We start from the raw sequence: 15472 nt of genomic DNA, 5'->3' as shown, positions 1-15472 counted from the left end.
GTGACATGCTATATTTACGATCCCAACAAGAGAATGCATTTCCTATTACATGAACACTCAAGATACATTTCCGTTTTATACGTCTCTGTGCAAGTCAGTGAAAAGGTGAGCACGCAAAAGAACATTAGGTTCTCGTATTTGCAATTCGCCTGCACCTTTGCCACTTGAGGGGCGAAGGGGTGACTATATCACATTAAGTGAATACTCGAGGCGGAGATAAACGCAGCTTTTGTCTTTTATGAGTTTTCATGCTACTTCGAGATCAAACGATCGAACGTAGGGGAGAGTGGGGCTAGTCGTTACAATTTGCAAATAATAATTTTTAAACCGAATATTTTGCACCCTAACTTTCTGAAAGTTATACCGTTGGTTTGGTACAACATTGGAGAATGTTCCAATTTTTTTTCATTCCTATCTAAATATTAACATATGGGATAAATAATTAAATATGGAAGCATGTTTTTTGTAACAACATGCCCCCTAGTGGGGATAGTTGTTACAGTGGGGGGTATAAGTTGTTACATTGGTCAAAGGAGTTAAAAAGAGGAAAATTAACGTTGTATTAATGATTTTATTGTATCACTTACTGAAATGAGTTACATTTCCTTTTGTCCTTTCATACTTTCTGTCGTCTAAATATCACTACTGATAATGGATTAATGTCAGTAAAGAACTCATTTTTATTGAAGGTGAAAATAATTTGATAAATTGTAAGTAATTACGAAATGGTAAGCAAATTACAACACAAAAAAACAAGAAATATTGCCTGGTATTTCAGTTATATAATTATTTAAGCAATAAGAAAATGCCAAAAAAAAATCAAAATTTCAACATATTTTAAAAAATAATTGGCGTTGGTTTTTGTTGGTTGTTGTTGGTTGGTTGTTGTTGGCCAAGTGACCCAAAGTAAGGAAACTGGGCAGAAATCACATTGCGTCAACACCCGCGAGGGCCATCGCAATGCTTTGTTTTAATTAGACAGTCGGATTCCCCTAGTCCGTGCCAGTTCTGAGCTGAGCGTTGAATGGCGGCCGAAGAGGACGACCACGACGGCTCGCGCCGCCACGGAAGCCTCGCAGCAAGGAAGATCCGCGGGTGGTTGGTTGTTACAGTGTAACAATCTACCCCTTCAAAAATGTAACAATTAGCCCCTTCTAGACACTTCAGTATAGGTTATTGAATCTGAGAAAAACAGAAAGTTCTATTGTATCAAATATATCACCAAATTACTTCATAATAATCACAAAATGTAACCATATACATTTTAAACACTAACCTTTTATATATTTTGTTGCACAGCAATCAAATCTTCCGAGAAAATGTAGATCGCCAAGGCTGATTTTACAAAAAGCTTTGTGACGCACTTGTCCGTTAAGCTAGACTAACCTAAACCCGTCAGAACTTGTATAACAACAAGCGTGTTGATCTCCAATAGTCTTCACTGCTCTGCTATCTATTGCTTTTTTTTAAAAGCCACTGTATCAACCTACCCGTGTAACAACAAGCCCCACTCTCCCCTATAGGGAAGCAAACAAAAAATTGTAATTGGATTTTATTTGTTGCATGACAACCAAAATCTTGAAATGCGCGGATATAAACTTGTTACATTTTTATTTATTTTTTTTGTAGTGATATGTCCTGAAAAATATCATGTGTTATATACCATTTTTTTGGAATATATTATTATTAAAAGAGAGATGGAATTTATTTTTTATATTTTTATTTTTTTATAATTGTTGAAAGTTGAGTGCTTTGAACTATTTTATTCATGCAAATACAAGTTAATTAGCGAAAAAGATTTATTTTAAAAATATTGAGTAAATACACACATACCTATATGTAAAATTTATGGATTTTTTAATTTTATTTTTTTATCTATTTAATCAATTTAATTATTAGTTATTCTACGCTTAATTATATTACATATACGAATAAATCAATAAAAATAAATCAATTTTTATTTCTCGAAGAAACATTTTCAGATTATATTAGAAATCTTTATGTAAAGTACATCCGCAAAGGCTAAATTATTTTATTAAACACTATTTTAAATTGTTTTTAATATATGTAAAAGATAAATCTCTTTAACAATAACTTATAAACAAACGCATTACGCATAATTTTAAGCGAATAATTTGTTAATTGTTGGCTAGAATCCACATTTTAGATAATAAGTTAAAATAATGATACATATAGCATCTTGTTTCTGATTTTGTACGTTGTCGTGTTTAAATAACATGTTGCGAAGCGCAAGTTATGTAATAGCTTTGCTTGACAGCTATTATGTATTAGAATCAATAAAATGTGCACTACTTTTTGTGGGTTTCAGTTGGTTTCTCTTACAACAAATGTTTGAATAGTGACGACAATACGGTGGAGCAGGTAGACAGACCCAACTTTTTTCCATGTAATATAAGTAAGCGGTACACCTGGTTAATAAATCTGTTGAAATCTAGCTAGATCTGTCAGCCAAGTTTTTTTCTATTTTGTCATTATTTTACGCTTGTTATTGCCGCACGCGAATTTTAATACAATTGAACATATTTTACATTTAATGCTATATTTATACACTAATTTTAAAATATACGATAATTAATTTTTGCAAAATTTTCATTAAAGAAGAGATTTGCTCTTTTGTTGTATAATTGCAATTAATAAGATATCTGATGATACGTTGCACAGTAACATTTTTTGCCGTAATTATTTGAGATAGAAAGGAAGCAAAATAGTTTCGGAGCACTCATGCAACGCGATCGTTTTACGAAACCTTATATATTTTTCATGGCGTGTCTCAATACGCTCATTTAAACTCTGCATTTAATCCATTTTCTTGTCACATCTGAAATATATATGCGAAAGAATCTATCTTATCACTGATATTACCATTTGTCTCATCAAGGCGAAGTTCTATCAAGGAACGAACCACGTCCAAAAATCGATTTCTCCTTCAACATGAAGTCAAACTTTAACATCGCTCGACACCCTCGTTGCGAGTAATTTTCTCTTTCATCGATCTCCCTTTTGCTTAATAACATTTTGGTCAGCGACTAGATAATAATTCACGTTAATTGGCCCCACAGAGTAGCTTTGCTGCATTTTTCGACATGCCTTCACTGGTATATAAAATAGCGGAGCATAAGCGTTATTCCATAATATTTGATACGAGCATGCTGTGACGGTCAATAATTTGAGGAACTAGAATTTTTTTAATGAGAATTGCGCATTTAATCTCCTTTTGTCGCGAACAAAAGACGGTCGTCAATCTCAACGCTTTTAAAAATGAAATTTCGCGATGATAAATTTTCCTTTTAATGCCTTTTAATAACTTTTCATAGATACTCCCATTTAGTATGTAATATTTTGCTACTATTTTATTGCGATTTTATCATTTTATTTTATGCTTTAGATTTTTATCCAAGAATTTTCAAAGATAATGTGTTACATACACGGAGAGAATTTTTTGTTATATTTTACCCTTAAATTCACTACAAACTTGTGACAACTTGGCAACCAAGGAATTTTTAAAATATACAAAAGACATTTTACAAACAACGTGATAAAAATTACCATGCAGATTGGTAAATTTTGAAAAATTATTGAAATTTCCTAGATATATTTTAGTAAGATTAATCAAATATATTTTATATTTTAATGAAATAGATATTAATATTTCTTATTATGGTGGATATTAATCAGAATAGCTCACATAAAATTCTTGGTGGTATATACATGTTGTCCCACAACTACCATGATTTCAGGGTAAATTTTAAGAGAAAATTCTCTCCGTGTATTATCACGAGTATGCTACTAAACTAGATAATAAAAAGTAAAAAATGCTTGCGATCGTGTATAAAAGTCAATTTTAAAAATTGTTTAATATAATTAATAAATGCGGTCGCTCTTAATGGCGTTCGACGTTTTTTTCTCGAGCGTCTGCCGACGTTTAAATGTCAATGACTCATACGCATCCCTCCAATATCTTCTATACCGCCGAGAAGAGACGAATCGTTAAAGCTTCTCTACTAATGGGAATGGCGGGGTTGCAGTTCGGGCAAAATTCTTCAGTCTAGACATCGCCGGAGAAAGAGAGAGAGAGAGAGAGAGAGAGAGAGAGAGCGACGCGCGGAAGCATTTAGATCGTATCTAGAAAGAGATGAGACGATAGAAGGAAAGATACGCGAATCGCGATGGACGAGAGATAAGGTTGAGAGTAAGAGGGAAAGACAGTGGATTGACTGGTTTTCCGACTTTTTCGAACTTTCTTCCTCTTCTCTCTTCTTGACCTCATACTTTAGTCTTCTTACGCTGCACCTTTATCTCTTACATATCTTTGTTACGCAAGATGTTGTGACTTTTCAAAATACGATTCTTTTTAATTTTAACAGCGACGAAAAATCTTCATTACGAGTACCTAAATATTTTTATCATATAGATATTTTTTGATCATAAAAATATTTCTAAAAAAAAACTAAAAAATCTGATTTTTTTAGCGGAATATTTTTCCATCTTTCTCTTATGCTTATACTTTTATTTAAATTAACAAATTATTTTAACTAATTTTATATTACAATATTTTTATAGTTTTTTATATAAACTTGATTCATGTTCTCTTATCACATTATAGAATTGATTATCAATAATTGTAACGTGCAATAAATGGAAATTATTTTGCATAATTGTTTTTTTTCTGGAGTTTTTGAACGCACATTGTAATAAATGCTCTGATTAATAATGCTGTTTTTTATATGGCATGATTAAAGAGAGTGAAAGTGATTATTACAATTTAGATAGTGTGAGGTAAGCGAAGATTATAAATTGGCAAGAATGTAATGCAATCGATTTCTCTATGCTGCAACTGCGCTACTACACTCTAGCCTCGTCTTAAGACTATCGTAATCCGCTGTTCAATTAGATTTCAAGTTACTCTCTGTACAAGCGATCAAGTACCGGTCTGAATGCTTTCACCACAGCGTCTACCTTTGCATTAATGTTAGAATTGATTGGAGTAATCATTGTCGTGGCGCGAACGTAACAATTCATTAAAGTGAGATTATATAATATCGAAGAGATCAGAAGCTTTAAAGTAGCTTTTAAATATTGTCGCTGCAATATTATTTGTTCAATAGCAATAGAAAGTTTTGAGAAGAATGGAAATGATTAATTTTAGTATTTTGATATAGTGCAATGTCCTAGTTATCTCAACTAATATGATTTATCGTCGATCGACAATCCTTGATGATTCTGATTTTATTTGTGCCTATCGTTTCATTATCTACATATTTAATTAAACCATGATTATGAAGCAATTGATACTGATTTTATATAATTACAAAAATTATCAGTATGCTAAATAAAGTATATACCTAGAAACTATTACGTAAGCATGTGCAATTTAAAAGAAAACCTTATTAGAAGGTAGAACAATGCGGCTATATAAAAATAATAACAACGCAAGCGGTAATTTTTTCGTGACGTCACCGCAAAGAAGTTTCCGGGGATGACGAACTCTTCAAGTTCGTTTAAGCACGTCGAGCACGTCGTCCATTTTCCCGCCGGCTTTTCCTCTTAAACAATGTCATCTTGCCATTATTATATTCTCGTGCGGAATCTCGATCGCGCTCGGTGGGCCAATCGCGCACCCTTTATCGATCACTGTCGATGGAACGTGGAGCGGTTCTCAGCACCCTGACACAATGGCCATCGCCTTTGGAAGTTCGAGCGTTGCCGCACTTAAAGCTACGCGCAGTTCCGACCGACATGTCGAAGTGCACCGGTCGTTGCAGGGTGTGTATGTTCTATGTGTGTGTGTGTATGTCAAACTTTAGAGGCGGTTGCGACGGATGTCAATTCAGAACCTGATCTAAATCAAATCTAATAAGGGTAAGGTAGAATAAGATATTTTTATAATATACGCAATACATATTTTGCAATAATCTTTATTATAATTGTTTTTTTGCGATGTAAATGATAAAAAAAGAGACAAAACAATGAATTTAACAAAATTGTATTACTAATTGTTCATTGGTATTAATTTTCGAAATAATTAATATACGTTTTTATACATTTGTTATAAAATGTTTTTGTAACAGATGTATTGAGTATTTTCTCATCTCAATTAACTATAATTATAAATTAACGTTAATTATCCCATATTTTGATATATTTTAATTTTTAATATATTTTTCATTATACACAGATAAGTAGGTATATATGTATAATAGATTTTAATTGAAAGTTCGCTTTTGCATTAAAAAAAAAATAATTAGTAGAGATCTTTAAAAATATGTAACATCGAAAACGTAAAATAATGAAGTTTGCCGGCAAACTGAATGCACAAAATTGATCTGTCTCGACTATCTCGTCCTACATGTATTATAGTGTTTGACATTGATACATCAGGGCGAAGTATCAATTGCGGTTAGCGTTGCGGTACATCAGCCTTGCTCTTGTGAGTAATTTTGCAATTGAGAATCATGCGGTCCGCACGAGGATGGTGCATCGCTCGTATCGTATCCGGTGTACTTGTACATGCAGATTCTTGCTAGGATATATTACGCGCGATATACAGTGTACTTTTCGATGTTTCGATTTACACCTCTTGATATTGACTGTCGACGACGGTGTGGCGTCAATTCTGCCATGAGTACGAGCTCGCGTAAATTGCATCCTTCCCTCGCGACGTAGTTTTCCTTCATCCAATATCGCAAATATACATCGGTATCAGCATTGCGCTGAAAGGAAAAGGAAATGGATTCTAAGCGCGTCGCCGATATTACATACTTACAAGAGGAAATGAGATTTTGCAGAAGCAGATCTTTGTTTTTTTTTCCAAGCTGAAATTGCGATTGGCGTTTGAGTCAGTAATGAACCGATAAAAAAAAAGAGTAGGTTTAGTTACACTCATTTCAGTAGAGAGCGTTTGTCTTTAGAAAGAAGATTGTCTGTAATTATTAATGATTGAAAAGTTCCCTTATTATTCTTTTATTCCTTTTTTTGCACCGCAGTTAATTTCTCTATTATTGCATATAGCTGTAACTCTCATCGTCATTTTGATGAGATTTATACAATTATATGTGTTATATTTCTGCTTGAATTTCACGCTATTATAAAAAAAAAAGGTAAATATAATATCTCTATTGCTATTTATCTATTAAATCTGATTATGACCTTACATCATCGTAGAGTCAATTATATGTATTTTCACAATCACAACAAATGATTACACTTTCTATCACAGAACCACATATACATATAAATATGACATCTCTGATTATTTCTGACAAATCTAACTAAGAGTAATAAATCTAGCTGGAGTTATTAAATTCACTATATATTAATATATGAGTTCTGCATTAAAATCTACAGCTCAATAAACTTTCGTTCACTCACGCTGTTTAATTTTCTCTGCATAACGCGGCTTGTCAAAATCCGTTCAACAGAGTCTTCTTAATTAGAAGCGTTTTCAATTCCACTTGATCTCATCCCCCCTGACGACGTTTTTCAGTGGAAAATAAGTGCGCTCGGCTGGACCGGTCTGTCTCGCGTCTGCAAGAGGAGAGCTGAGTAATCAGCCTCATTGATCCAACTCCTCGGAGCAATGACTCTCTCTCTGCAGTTGCGGTGTGCGCGCGCGCAAACATGCGTACGTGTGCGTGCATAGGTACTAGACGCACGCACAACGTGGAAACCGCATTCGCAAAAACTTAGGCAGAAATTAATCTCACGGACTTTCTGTTAGGAACCTCGGTGAGAGCACAGAGGCATTTTTCTTTTTCTAAAATTTCTGATAAAGTCGAAAAGTTTTTACAAATTGTAAGTATTTATTTAAATGTTTTATTTTATTTTAAACTTAAATTATAGAACTTAAATATCATTCTTTACGATATGGAATTTCATATTTTTTATTTTTATTTTGTATGGCTGATGAGAGAAACAAAGTTATTTAGTTATACAACATCAGAACTCCGGTCAGAAAGGATACAGATGAAAAGTAATGAAAAAGATAATGAAAGAATTACAGTAAAAAGAAATATTGCTTCTGACGCATAAAAAGAATAAAGATAGATGGAAAGTATATGAAATTTATAACGTATCAAGGAGCTCATAAGAAATATTCATGAGGGATTTTGCTGCCACACTTTCCGCGCTCATTTTAAGATTATAACATAAACGCAACGATGCGATCCGTTGCAATTAACGTAGATTTTCTTTCTTTATGCGTACACAGTAAAACTAATCTTAATAAAAGAGTTGAAATATTAAGCCCTAATTAACCACAGGAATTTATTAGAGGCAAATAATATGCAAATACAGATTATAAAGTATCTTGCGAGGTATCTTGCAATTAATTATATAATAATGCGTTATTTATGTGCTTATTTATATGCTTTTCAAATCCGTAAGAAAAATTTTTGCGCTTGTTTCATTCAGCCAAAAAAAAAAATGTTTTAATGAGGGCTGAGTAGGCTGCCAGTGAACCATCCTATATACGTTACTCACACACAAGCGATTCTGAAAATAAAATATACAGAATTTATACACTAACAATAAGTATATGCACTCTCACATTAGAGTAATTTCGATTTTTGCGCCGCATTCTCTAAAAGACTTTTCTCTTGATATGAACACACAGTAATATGTTTTCTTAGAATTCGTTAAAAATTTAAAAATTAGATTACTTAACTATGCACAATAGGTACATAATCGAATTATGCACTTTTATCTTCAAATGATTTCGATATTTCTGCTGCATATTTTTTTCCTCTTACGATGGATAAAGACATCTACGCCTAATTAATCCCAAATTGTAAAACTTGATAAATACACATATATCTATAATTTATGCGTTAAAAAAATTTAAAGCAGCTTAAAATATAATAGCGCATAAATCATACATATATCATGCATATTTAATTTATCAAGTTTGGATTAATTGACGTTATTATAAACTGTCAACTAATATTGACAAATGGATGACTAATAGCAAATTTTGACGATTACATTATTTAATTTAAATTATTTAATCTTCTCTTTAAATGAAAATTTGATTGATGCATTAGTTAATTCTTTAAAAGATTATTAAATCTAACATTAAATACAAATTTTTAAAGATTTAAGCTCCGTTTTGTATGATCGGAAGATGTGAATAAATTTATTATTTTTATTTTTATCAAAACTTTTACATGTTGAGAAATAAAATCGTTATTTTAATCAAAAAGTTAAAATGGCTTATTATGTTTTTATATTTTATGATTTAATTTTGTTTTTCTCTTTTATTAAAATGTGATATTTTTAAAATTATTATGAAAGATCTGATTTATTAAATTTCATAATAACAATTTTATACTCTTGTTTGAACGTAAAAATATAGAAAAATAATAATATTTTTTTATTAAAAGAAAAATAAATTTTATACTTGAAATAAATGTTAGATTTGATTATGCAATAATAAGCCTTTATTAAAATTAATTTTACTGAGAGGGGAATAGGGTATTCGATGATTGTTTAAATATTTGGTAATGATAAAACAAACTAGTAGGTGGTACTTGGCGTATACTGTTGTGTACACGCAGACCACGCAGTATTATTGCCATTCACGCGCTGACATTCGAGCGAGCAGGTTGTGTCGCGAGCCACTTTGCGTATCGTCGCATTGTTATCTTTCACAACACGATTATTTTCTACAAACGAACAGCAACTATCAACTGACATTAATTCTTTTTCATGATTAAAGATTCTTCTTAAGCGTATTGACGATTCTTTATCAAAATAGATACATTGTACGAGTTATACATTTCAAATTGAAAGAATGAAGAATCGTGATTATTAATTATATTTTCGTAATATTTACATATTATCTTTCTAATGATGTTCAGATTTATTCGCATCGCGTTTTGAATTTTTTGTTGACTTACGTGCAATTTTCAGATCATTTTCGGATCGAGAATGCAGAGTAATATGCAAATTATCGGTGCGGATGATATTAATAATCGCAAGATATATTTAATATATATTAATAGATTATTAATTATTACTTTAAAACGCAAAAAATAGAATATATTTGTCGTCAAGAGATATTTTGTAAAGTATTAAATATTTCGTAACTATTGGCACGCTACGGCAACACTCGATATTTGCTTTTGTGCAACGTACCGCGCCGTGTTTACATAAGGTCGCTTTGTTATCATTCGCGCGGTGAGATTCAAGTACGCAGATAGTGGAGAGAGCCGGTCAATGTAGTGACGCATTACTCTTCATAGCGTTAGTCTCGATAAATGGTATGAGACGCTAAACGCGATTATTCTTCGTGATAGTTAGATTATTGATTATCAGCCTGCACTCTAGTGAGACTTGTGGATTTATTGAGGCAGCAGCTACGTGTCGAAAAGTATTTCGATACATGATTATTCTGGATATATTGTTATTGATTAGAGCCGAGCGATTAGTTATCTCTCGTGATCAATGACACGTAAAGCAAGTCAAGGTAAAAGCTACTTATCGGATTAAATGTTTCACGTGGTTTGTTTGTTCACTCGAAATTGGAATCAAAGCGAAGGAAGTTGTAGATGATAGATTGTTGCTTTGTTAAGATATCTTGGACAGTAATCATTTTATGCTGGGCAAACTGTTTTATGCGCAATTTTATCGTAATATAATAAAATCGTAATGTAATAAAACACACATCTCGTGTGATTAATTTCGAGACAATACAATCCAAAGAGCGCGCTTCGTAATTAACCGTAAGTGAATCTTGTGTGAGCGCCATGAAGAAGCGACCAAGAAATCTGAGAGAATGAGGAAGCCTAGGAGGCATCGGACGACGGCGGAGCAACCATGAAATAAGTAAATCATTTATTATTTCACATTTAATTACGGCATTAATTCATAATTATAATTATTTAATGTGTGCAATAATTATTTTTTTTTAATATTTGTTATTTTGAAATACTATAACTTGGATATATTGTATTTTGTAGAAGATCAATGATAGTTACATCTAATAGTCTACAATTACGATGTTGGATATCGTATTAGTGAGTCAAATTATTTTGTATTTTATATTACGAGGTAACGGATCCGTGAAAACTGTATCAGATATTTGATACATCTAGATACGTTTCAAGTTAATAACAATATAAAAAAATGTTACAAATAAATCAGATATCTCATAGATCCGTTTATTTATATCGTTGTTGAATGAGCTAAACATATTAAAATTGATATCTAATCTTGGAATACATAAAATTAGTTTTTAATTTCTTGCATACAACGTGTATAGAGTATTTTTTGAGAATTAAAGAATATCATAAGGGTAAAATAGATTAATAATGTCAATTTGTTGTTTAATTTTATTATTAAGTAAATCAGTTAAATTTTTAAATTATTTCTTAAATAGAGACAAAAGAGAGAAGTAAGGAAAATAAAATAAAAATATAATAAAAATATAAGAAGTAAAGAATTGACGTTTGTGTGCAGAATTAAAGTTTTTATTCAAGTTTCCTTATGATATTTAAGAACGACAAACATCGGAAAACGAAATGTATAACGTATCTATTTAAAATAAAAAATAAAATAAATTAATATCTAAAGAACATATTAGGAAAAATTATTAATATGTGTTGTATTAGGTGCAGTGCTATATTTCATTTTCCTTTCTGCTCTTCTTTTTCCAAATATTCTCTTAATAAAATTTGAAGTCTGCGTTTGGTCAATCTATATTTTTTTAGGGTTAGATATTGTATAAATTACTATAAGCTAGCAATATTTTAATGATTATTAATTGTATTTATTTTTATATTGAGCCAATATTCTTATCTTTCATGGCCTATTTATTATTTTATCATTCATCTATTTTTTTTAACTTAACTTGACTTTATTGCCCTGAATTTGTAGGTAACAGTTAATTTTTTATTAATAATCAATTTTGTAATAATTAATCATTAAAAATATAATAAATGTTAATGTTACACACTAAAATAATTGATCGCTATATAAGAAATCAGAAGACGAAGTTAATTTAGCAGTAGAAATCAATATTTATCTGAATTGCACACATAGATAACAAAGGTCGCATATAGACGCAGTTATGATTAATTGCTTATTGAAGTTCAGAAACTTCAATATTTTTGTGTTAAAACTTTAGTTTATCTCTAAAATATATTTTTAAAATAATATACGGTATTTGTGGAACACTCTGTGCATTTAAAAGTAAATAATCCGGACTACGAATTAATATTCAGATAGATTCCATTTAATTTCAAATATGTGAGTTCCATATTTCAATTCGTACACAATCCTTTTAGCTTTGAAGCATAAGTATTTGCTATTCTGCGTTTGCCTAGTTAGATATGTTCTTTATGTGTTTGCACTGTTATAAATATAAGTTATTTGGATTATAATTAATGGGTGGATAATTAAAATGAAACATATTCAAAAATCTAATTTTTCTGCTAATAACGGTACGCATTATTTTGTCAATAATTTTTTAATTTTATATGTTATAGGTATATCATAAATAAAAACAAATTTCTTTGTCTACATTAATTATGTATTGAAATGAGCTGAGAAAACTATTACTTTTTCATAAGCATTACGGATGTGACTTTTGTGAAAAATATCACTTTGAATTTAGTTCTACGTAGGAATTACGTAATTTGGGGAGGGACCACGTCGATCGTTCCCCGGTTAATATTTCACGGCCACAGTGAATGAAATCTACTGTATTAATGAATTATCCGGGAAAGATAGAGAAGAAGAGTGCCATTAATCATTTAAATTGCCATTCCCTTTAATCCGCCCATAGACGCCCATCCGCGACAAAAATATAATCGGTCTGAGTTACGAGCGTAATGCATTCCACCGCGAGTAATCGTTTGACCTACCTCATATAATTAATTACGTCATATTTCATGTCTCACATACGTATCATGTGCAGGGTCATCTCTAGTTACATAGGACGATCATATTCTTTGTAAAAATTTTGTTGCAAGTTTCTTCTCGTTTTATTCTTTGTCCTATCGATCTTGAAACGAAAATTATAGAGGGACGAACGATATTCGATATAACTACAAGGTGCGTCGAACTGTAAAATGAGAAATGAGTTGGTCCAACACATGTATATACACACACGTTCTCTTTATATAATAAGCTTATAAAATATTATTAATTACATCATTTATGGCTGCAATAATATTGGACAACATTGCGAACAAATCTCACTTTTAAAATATAGAGATATGATTACTGTATAATTTTACAATAATTATTTACAATTGCAAACATTGAGAAATTATATGTGAATATTAAATGTTTATTTTGGAATACTTGATACTTTAAATATTGGCAAATTATTATTATTTATTGTTATTTTGTCGTATTTAGTATTGAATATTCCAAACAAATAAAAAGTACATTCAATAAAATCTGGAGTAAGAAAAAATTTAATTAATCGAAGTATCTGAAATTAAAAGAAAAAAAAACAATGGTTATTCTAAGGCAGTTTTTAGATCTTTACAGCTCGTTAAAAAAATTTTAATCAATTTTGTACAAACGAATAAATTATATGATTTGATCGTGACAATGGCAGTACGTATCTTGTCGTCGGATTAAGACATTTCCGAGCCGTAAAGCAACGGAGCGACTTCTTCCCACGAGCTTAATGACCCGCTGATCTGCATAATGCAGATGGTCGACCGTGCCATAATTCAAAGAGGTCGGAGATAAGCGCGTTTATCGACAAAACCGAGGGAGATTCACCTCGGATAGGCGCCTTCAATTACTTGATGCAGCGCCCTCGACGTGGCGAAATTTCACGGCGGTTTGAAAGGAATCGCCTTTTATCCCTCTTTTCAGGCTACATTGTGTTCCTCTACCATTCTCCGTCGTCATCACGATACTCATCCCTTTTTCCTCTATCCTGACCCTACACGGCGGTTATGTCGAAATATGTGGCTTAAGGGTAAACCGCGTAATTATTGGATAACGGAAGTAATCGGGACGAGATTTTCTTCTTTCTTTTCTTCTTTTTTTTTTGAAGGGGAGGAAGTTTAAAACTCATTTTGAACTTTTTGATTCTTATTCTCACAAGAGATTTAGTTTAAGGTACATTTTTAGACAAGCGCTTTTACAATGAAAGTTTAGAATTATTTCCTACAAGCACTCAATATTTAATATTATAAAAATTTTTTAATACATGGTGAATAAGTCAGCCTTACAATCGTGAAACAAGATAATAAAATGTTAATATTGAACAATAGAGAATTAAACATTAGGGATATTGTTGAATATTAGATAAATGATAAATTAAGGATTTTTATATATGGAACAGAAAAATTTAAGAGAAAAGAATTAACCTTAATCAGAATTAAACTGATATTAAAATTAAATTTAATATAAAATCACATCACTGACTATTTTGCAAGTAAGCTATTTCCACTCCTTGCTCATTTATTCAATCTCATAAAAAAAAAGCTGACAAATGTTTGATCCGGTACTGAAAGCGCAATGTATTTTTTAATTTCTCTTTCTCTTCTCGTGCAGTTATTTCCGCATTTACAGCACGCAGCGGCGTGAGAATCCCTTTCGAGTTATCAGCTTGCGAAATCCTCTTTCCGAATATTTCGCCAGGATAGACGACACCTGTTCTAACTCGTCAGAATAAATCTCGCGTTCGCACACACATATGGATGCATGGCCCTCGCGATTTTACTCGCGTGCGGCGGTCGACCGTATCTTTTCGACATGCTCGATCTACTATTTTTGCACTGTTTTGTGCAAAAATATTTCGCGCTGCTACATTCTGCAATGACCCGATAATTTTGTAGTTTTATAGCGAATAACATTCACGTTGAGCTGTAACCAACATTCTGTCTCTTCGCAGAGTATGCGAGTTATGTAAAAAGCATTATTCCAGTCCATCAACGTTTTGTATTAAAATTTCAGTAATTAAAATTTCTTTTTATTTCGTCTATTATAACTCTTTCAAGCGTGTAATGCCACGTAACGATAATAATATATTAAAGCGACATCTGAGAACGTGAACACACATACGTGAACGATGCAAATTACGGTGGATTACCTCTTCTCGGGGGAACTAATTGCCCTTCGCGAGCCCTCACTCGTCGGCAGATTAGAACGAGTGATTAGCCTTTCCATGAGGCACCTGCTACAACCAATTATGCGTGCCATAGTGCACGTACTGCTATTATCTTTGATCGTGAGGATTTAAATCGTATTGATCGAAGCGGCAATTAAAATCTAGTTAAATACACCATTCTAATAGTCGGAATAGTCAGACATTGATGGGCACGATTTATGACGTAGCTTGTCATAACGGCCATTGAACACTCGTGGAAATCGCATTTGAGTATTTTCATCTTTGTGTATTTATGTTTTCGTAGAGCTGAATGTACGGTAACTAATTTAATTAATAGCTTTTCGTATGTAACATTTTTTGGAGGGAATAATTATTTTA

The 15472-nt window shown here is 31.8% G+C and overlaps 1 protein-coding gene and 1 long non-coding RNA gene across 2 annotated transcripts in view; one reads left to right on the top strand and one right to left on the bottom strand.

Annotated features, from left to right (window-relative positions):
• The window catches only part of LOC139787566 (furin-like protease kpc-1), a 217406-nt gene that overhangs the window by 7286 nt on the left and 194648 nt on the right, over window positions 1-15472 (top strand). The gene's annotated exons all lie outside the window — the stretch shown is intronic.
• LOC139787565 (uncharacterized) lies at window positions 552-1515 on the bottom strand. The gene is made up of 2 exons (XR_011722658.1): window positions 1277-1515; window positions 552-1182 (listed from the first exon to the last, which is right to left on the bottom strand). It is a non-coding gene; the product is annotated as an uncharacterized lncRNA (long non-coding RNA).

Source organism: Temnothorax nylanderi, unplaced genomic scaffold, assembly GCF_030848795.1.
Source record: "Temnothorax nylanderi isolate EJ_2023f unplaced genomic scaffold, tnyl_v1.0 TNYL_tig0010_pilon, whole genome shotgun sequence".
NCBI classification, from domain to species: domain Eukaryota; kingdom Metazoa; phylum Arthropoda; class Insecta; order Hymenoptera; family Formicidae; genus Temnothorax; species Temnothorax nylanderi.
Note: the sequence above shows the minus strand (reverse complement) of the source record. Positions and strands in the feature narration are given on the sequence as shown.